This window comes from Pristis pectinata, chromosome 45 (assembly GCF_009764475.1).
Source record: "Pristis pectinata isolate sPriPec2 chromosome 45, sPriPec2.1.pri, whole genome shotgun sequence".
Classification (NCBI taxonomy): Eukaryota; Metazoa; Chordata; class Chondrichthyes; order Rhinopristiformes; family Pristidae; genus Pristis; species Pristis pectinata.
Genome location: NC_067448.1, coordinates 2429708 through 2437648, shown reverse-complemented (window position 1 = coordinate 2437648; position 7941 = coordinate 2429708).

Here is a 7941-nt window from a genome sequence, read left to right as displayed (position 1 = left end):
TATAGCAAACTCCACTAGCGGTGAACAGTGCTTCGAGACCAGCACAACGTTATTGAACCATTCGTTGTCTATATAACCACACAAACCACCTCCACAGATCTTACCGGACACTGATGTTACCCTGTCTGCTCGGAAGGAGGTCAGCCCATCCAGCTGAATAGCAGCATTGGGAATGTTGTTATTGAGCCATGTTTCTGCAAAGATAAAAACGCAGCAATTTTTCATCTCCTGGTGGACTGCCCTTTGCCGTCGAATGCAGTCCAATTTATTTACCAGGGAACAAACATTGGCAAGCAGCATCGACGGGATTCCTTTGAGGAAGGGAGTTCCAAATATTTACAGCCTCCTGTGTACCACTACTGCCTTCGTCCTGAAGAAGTATCTGCTTGTGTTCGAGGGGGTTCCCCAGCGTCGGCCGACTCACTGGAATTCAGGACACGAGAAGTTATCGCATTGGTCCTCACAGACTCTGGGCTGCAGGTTCGGAGGCAATGGCTGAGTTTTACATCTGAAGACAGGTGAAATTAAAAGTAAGTAAAAAAAAATTGTTGTTAAGTTTTGTATGCATTTTTGCTCGTAGATAAAATCCCGACAGTGCAGACGCAGTGAGTCTCATCTTCTATACTTTCAGATGTATTCCGTTTACATGTCCTCATTTGCAGTTCCGGTTTCATCCTCTTGATATCCACGTCCTCCCACACGTTGCATTTACAGAACACACTAGAATTACTCAGCCGAGAGTCGACACGTGCGGTAGCTGATGTGAACATAGGACATAGGACATAGAAAACCTACAGCACAATTCAGGCCTTTCGGCCCACAAAACTGTGCCGAACATGTCCCTACCTTAGAAATTACTAGGCTTACACATAACCCTCGATTTTATTCAGGTCCATGTACCTATCCAAAAGTCTCTTAAAAGACCCTATCGTATTCGCCTCCACCACCGTTGCCGGCAGCCCATTCCACGCACTCACCACTCTCTGAGTAAAAAACTTACCCCTGACATCTCCTCTGTACCTACTCCCCAGCAACGTAAACCTATGTCCTCTTGTGGCCACCATTTCAGCCCTGGGGAAAAATCTCTGACTATCTACCCGATCAAGACCTCTCATCATCTTATATACCTCTGTCAGGTCCCCCCTCATCCTCCGTCGCTCCAAGGAGAAAACGCCGAGTTCCCTCAACCTGCTTTCATAAGGCATGCTCCGCATTCCAGGCAGCATCCTTGTAAATCTCCTCTGCATCCTTTCTAGGGCTTCCACGTCGTTCCTGTAGTGAGGAGACAGAACTGAGCACGGTACTCCAAGTGGGGTCTGACCAAGGTCCTATATAGCTGCAACAATACCTCTCGGCTCCGAAATTTAATTCCACGATTGATGAAGGACAATACACCGTATGTCTTCTTAACCACAGAGTCAACGTGTACAGCTGCTTTGAGCGTCCTATGGACTCGGACCCCAAGATCCCTCTGATGCTCCACACTGCCAAGAGTCCTACCATTAAGATTATATTCTGCCAACATATCTGACCTACCAAAATGAACCACATCACACTCATCTGAGTTGAACTGCATCTGCCACTTCTCAGCCCAGCTTTGCATCCTATCTATGTCCCACTGTAATCTCTGACAGCCCTCTATACTATCCACAATACATCCAACCTTTGTGTCGTCCGCAAACTTACTAACCCACCCCTCCACTTCCTCATCCATGTCCTTTATAAAAGTCACAAAGAGCAAGGATCCCAGAACAGATCCCTGATGTACACCACTGGTCACCGACCTCCATGCAGAATACGACCCTTCAACAACTACTCTTTGCCTTCTGTGGGCCAGCCGGTTCTGGATCCACACTGCAATATCCCCTTGGATCCCATGCTTCCTTACTTTCTCAATTAGCCTTGCATGCGGTACCTTATCAAATGTCTTGCTGAAATCCATATACACTACATCTACTACTCTCCCTTCATCTATGTGTTTAATCACATCCTCAAATAAAAATTAATCAGGCTTGTAAGGCAGGACCTGCCCTTGACAAAGCCATGCTAACTATTCCTAATCACATTGTACCTATATAAATATTGATAAATTCTGCCTCTCTGGATCTTCTCCATTATCTTACCAACCACTGGTCTATAATATCCTGGGCTATCTCTACTCCGTTTTTTGAATAAGGGAACAACATCCGCAACCCTCCAATCTTCTGGAACCGCTCCCGTCTCCATTGATGATGCAAACATCATCGTCAGAAGATCCGCAATCTCTTCCCTCGCCTCCCATAGCAGCCTGGCGTACATCTCATCCGGTCCCTCCGAATTATCTAACTTGATGCTTTCCAAAAGTTTCAGCACCTCTTCTTTTTTAATATCTACATGCTCAAGCTTTTCAGCTTGCTGCCTCACTACAATCATCCAGATCTTTTTCCGTAGTCAATACTGATGTGAAGTATTCATTAAGTACCTCCGCTATTTCTTCCGGATCCATACACGCTTTCCCACAACTGCACATGACAGGCCCCATTCTTTCGCATCTTATCCTTTTGCTCTTCACATACTTGTATAATGCTTTGGGGTTTTCCTTAATCCTGCCTGCCAAGGCCTTCTCATGTCCCCTCCTGGATCTGTTAATTTCTTTGTTAAGCTCCTTCCTTTAAGCCTTATACTCTTCCTGATCTCTAACATTACCTAACTCTCTGAACTTTTTCTACGCTTTTCTTTTCCTTTTGACTAGATTTATTATAGCCCTTTCACACCACGGTTCCTGTATCATATCGTGACTCACCTGTCTCGTTGGAACATGCCTATGCAGAACTCCACACAAATATCCCCCGAATATTTGCAAGATTTCTTCCGTAATTTTCCCTGAGAACATTTGTTCCCAATTTACGCTTCCAATTTCCTGCCTGAGAGCCTCATAATTCCCTTTACTCCAAGTAAACGCCTTTCTGGTCTGTCTGTTCCTATCCCTCTCCAGTGCTAACGTAAAGGAGTTAGAACTATGATCACTATCTCCAAAATGCTCACCCACTGAGAGAACTGACACCTTACCAGGTTCATTTCCCAATACCAAATCAAGCACAGCCTCTTCTCTTGTAGGCTTATCTACATATTGTGTCAAGAATCCTTCCTGAACACACTTAACAAACTTCATCCCATCTGCATGGAGATGCCAATCGATGTTTGGGAAATTAAAATCTCCCATCACAAGAATTCTGTTATTCTACCATCTTTCTAGGATCTGCTTCCCTACCTGCTCTTCGATATCCCTGTTACTGTTGGGCGGCCTATAAAAAACACCAATTCAAGTTATTGACCCCTTCCTATTCCTCACCTCCACCCACAGAGACTCAGGAGACAGTCCTCCATGACGTCCACCTTTTCTGCAGCCGTGACTCCCCCACCTCTTTTGCCTCCCTCCCTGTGCTTTCTGAAACATATAAAACCCGGCACTTGAAGTAACCATTCCAGTCCCTGAGCCATCCAAGTCTCCGTAATGGCCACCACCTCATAGCTCCAAGTATTGATCCAAGCTCTAAGCTCATCACCTTGTTCACAACACTCCTTGCGTTAAAATAGACACATCTGAAGCCTGTGTGAACACGTCCCTTCTCTATCACCTGCCTATGGTACTTAGTCCTAGCCTTCTCTATTTGAGAGCCAAATACCTCTTCCCCAGTCTCTCCAGTTCGGATCCCACCCGCCAACAATTCTAGTTTAAACTCCCCCCCCCCCAGTAGCCTTAGCAAACCTCCCCGTCAGGATATTTGCCCCCCCCCCCCCGGGATTCAACTGCAACCCGTCCTTTTAGTACAGGTCATAACTGCCCCGAAAGTGGCCCCAATGATACAGAAATCTGAATCCCTGCTCCTTACTCCAATCCCTCAACCACGCATTTAACCTCCACCTCGTTCTATTCCTAAACTCATGTCGCGCGGCACAGGCAGTAATCTTGAAATTACTACCTCTGAGGTCCTGCTTCTCAACTTCCTCCCTAACTCCCTATAGTCTTTTTCCGGACCTTATCCCTTTTCCTACCTATGTCGTTGGTGCCAGTATGTACCACGACTTCTGGTTGTTCTCCCTCCCTCTGCAGGATATCTTGGACGCGACCTAAAACATGTCGGACCCTGGCACCTGGAAGGCAAATTACCATCCGAGTTTCTCTCCTGCCCGTCGGCCCCCCAACTATAGCGTCCCCTATCAGTACTGTCCTCCTCTCTCTCTCCCTACTCTTCCGAGCCATGGGGCCGGACTCTGTGCCAGAGGAACTGCAACTGTTGCTTCCCCCGGGAAGGCTGTCTCCCCCAACAGTACTCAAGCAGGAGTACTTATTGTAAAGGGGTACAGCTACAGGGGTACTCTCTAGTACTTGACTATGCCCCTTACCCCTCCTGACTGTGACCCACTTGCCTGACTCCCGTAGCCCCAGTGTGACCACCTGCGTATAACTCCTCTCTGTCACCTCCTCATTCTCCCTGACCAGACGAAGGTCACCGAGCCTACTCTCCAGTTCCCTAACACGGTCCGTCAGGAGCTTCAGCTGGGAGACTCCAGGTCCTACCACACCTGACATCGAGCACAGAAAACCGCACTCACACTGTGCTTTAAAAAGTGTTCTGCACCTCTTATCTGACTCTTATCTGAAGAAATCAAATTTCTACCTTTCCAATGAGACTTAGTTGACCCCAAAATTAGGCTGCATTCCGGGCCAGTCTCTGAGCACAATAAGAGGCTAAATGTCTAATAATACCCCAGAACACCACGGTCACACAGTAGTCCCAGTGTCTCTGTCGCTGGTCCAGTTTAGTTTCTGGTCAATGGTCATATCCGGGATTTTGATATTAGGGATTCAGTGATGGTGAAAAAATTGAATATCGATGTCAGATGGTTGGATCGATTCTTGGAGGTGATCATTGCCTCGAACTTCTGTTGCGAGTTCATTACTTGTGAATGCTTTTAATTACTTTAACCCCGTAATTCTTTAACCCTTACATGCCGTCATACAACACACAGACCTCTGGATGCCTTTTCTGTCTATCAATCCTCTTAATGAAAAAAAATCGGGTCAGTGAGTGGAGGGAGACGACGCAACTGAGAAGAAAATTGTGAGGTGCTCTGTAGAAACAAAACTTTATTACTGATGAGCAGTTGAAAGTTGTTGGTGTTATGAGGAACCCGGATGACCTTGTGCACAAAACACTGAAAGTTAAGTTGCAGGTTTGCATACAAGTAGGAAGGCAAGAGGTGTGTCCGCCTATGTTTAAATAAGGAATTACACAGGGCCCTGCCGGACGGCACCTGGAATATAGAAGCATATCAATCAGTAAATAGAGAGTCAGGCCACTTGGCCTATCGACACCTCTCTGCCATTCAAGAAGAGCACGGCGAATCTGATTGGAAACTGAACTCAACAGTTCCTCCTCCTTGGGGACCTTTCACTTCTTGCCGTCCAAATCAAACAAAAACGGAAACTTGTGCGTGGAAAAATAACAGAAAACTGAAAGTGCTTTAAAAACTGAACAGAACAAGAGCCATGTGCGGGAAGAAAGAGGAGTCAACGTTTCAGGTCAAAGTCGCTCGTTGCATCTCACAATCTTCTTTTGTCCCCTTTCAGTTACACCGTCGAGTGTTTGACTTGAAACGTTGACTCTTTTTCTCGTTGGTTGTCAGTATTTCCAGCACTTTCTGTGTTTTTTTTTCCAGATCAACGTGGAGGCTTTTCGGTTCGTCCTGTCCAGTCGGCGACAGATTATGTTGACTTTTAGCAGTAACCAAGACCAGTGCACCCGACAACATCTCCAAGGTAGAGGAGAGCACAGAATGGACAGGTTAATTGATCTGTAAGATGTTCCTCGTGTGTAAGTGAGCGGTGGAATACGGGCAGGAGCTGCTGCCAATGTTATGAGAATAAATAGGTGATCGATGTGTGGATCCAGTTTGCCGAAGGGCCTGTATCTGTGCTCCATGGCTCAATGCCATGACACTATCAGACAAGAGCTCAGACTGTTTATGACTGTTTACTCAGAGATCAATTTATGAGGAGATTGCAACACTGGAATTTTGGAGCAGTGTAAACAATTGGATTAGTGGAGATTTTTGTTCTCTCCAGCAGAGGAATCTGCAGCGAAATTCAATGGTGTTTATCCACATTTATACAACAGTTAACTTCTGTTAATGGACAGGATTGCAATTGACCATTTCAAATACCGCTGAACACTAATTAAATGTCTTTGAATAAAGAGTAAGGAGAAAGAGGGTGTTTGGATCGGCATTCAAGGAAGGAAACCGGAACAAATACAAGATGTGTACAGAGGAAGAGAAAAGGAAGATAGAGGTAGTCATGGAGAAAAGTGGGGGGGGGGGGGGGGTGGGGAGAGAGAGAGAGAGAGAGAGAGAGAGAAACAGAGAGAGAGAGAGAGAGAGAGAGAGAGAGAGAGAGAGAGAAACAGAGAGAGAGAGAGACGAAACAATAACAGAACTAGAACATACTGGAAGCACTCAACAGACCCGGCAGCAACTGTAGCAGGAGAACCATGATCAACGCCTCAAGTCGCAGACTCTTTGTCAGAACTGGGGAGCAGAGGTAACAAGCTAGTATCAAGATGCCTGGCGAGTGAGGAAGGGACGTGTGGGCCAAAGGGAGGACCTCTGTGATGGTGAGACCGGGGGTGCGGTCGGGATCAGCTGTCGCGTGTTGTTTCAGAGTTCTGGTCAGAACACGATTTCCACTTTGAGTGGGAGATGCAGGGAGCAGGTAGCTAGGTTTAATTACACTATTTTACGTCATTTATTTCTATCACTTAATGATCTTCACAATCCGATTCAGCGGGTATTTCACCGAGTTCTTGAGCTTCTCGGAATTTGCTCTATGTCACGGCGTAAATACACCTGTTGGTGCAGGAACTGAGAAGCCGCAGCATCGCTCCTGTGTGGACTGTGATATAACGGGGATCACTGCAAGAGTAATTGTAAATCCTTGAAATTCTCTGATAGAGGTTAAAAAAAACACCTGAGTTACTCACAGCAATATGAAACTGCCGGTTACACTGAAGAGTAAAACGATGGATTTCCTTCGGTTCTCCATCTCGGGGTAATTCTATACATTTCTGCGTCCCCGGCGCCTCTGCTGACTCTACTGGCCACTAAAATCCGTCTGACCGTCAGGAAACACAGCAGGAAAATCAGAAAGAACGGACACAAGGGATAAAAATGCGGTGAAACATTTCAAATGCCGCCCATGCAGGGGATGTATAGTAGCTCGGTTTATGGACACATTCCCAGAGAATATTACCAATTACTTCTCTGGACTCCTGTGTAAAGTATCAGGGAACATTCATTAAGCAGGCCAGCACACTCACTGTCCCTACAACCACAGCCGCAGTTCTCTCGGTGCAATATTTTGCTCTCAGCTTCTCACAACATATGGGCACAAATCGATCAAAGGTGAACGCGACTGTCAGCCAGATGTAGACCACGATGCTTGCAATAAACAGATATTCAGTGAGACTGCACACGGAGTGGAGCGGATGAATTATCGCGGGAAATAAGTCCAAGCAGTCCACCTGAGCAGAGGTTCTGAGATAACGACCAGGAGATCGGCCGCTGCCATTCCCACCAAATAGCGGGTGATACATTTGGAGAGACCGCACTTTCCTCAGGACAGGATCACAATCGCCACCAAGCAGCCTTGGATATCTAAACAACAGTTGTGCAATTCCGATGTGTTGGAGGATTGGGACAACAGGTGGACAGAACAGGAACTGGAACGGAGAGAGAATTGTGTCATTTGGAGCATCAGATTCTTGATGGAGACGACGCGGCCCACGGCTCCACACAAAAACTGGACGTTGTCTTTATGTTTGTCTTTCCTTGTGGTGATATTAAAATCAGAATTGCAGCCTTATAAATTTTTCATCGGGTCTGATTCCAGACGTCGTAATG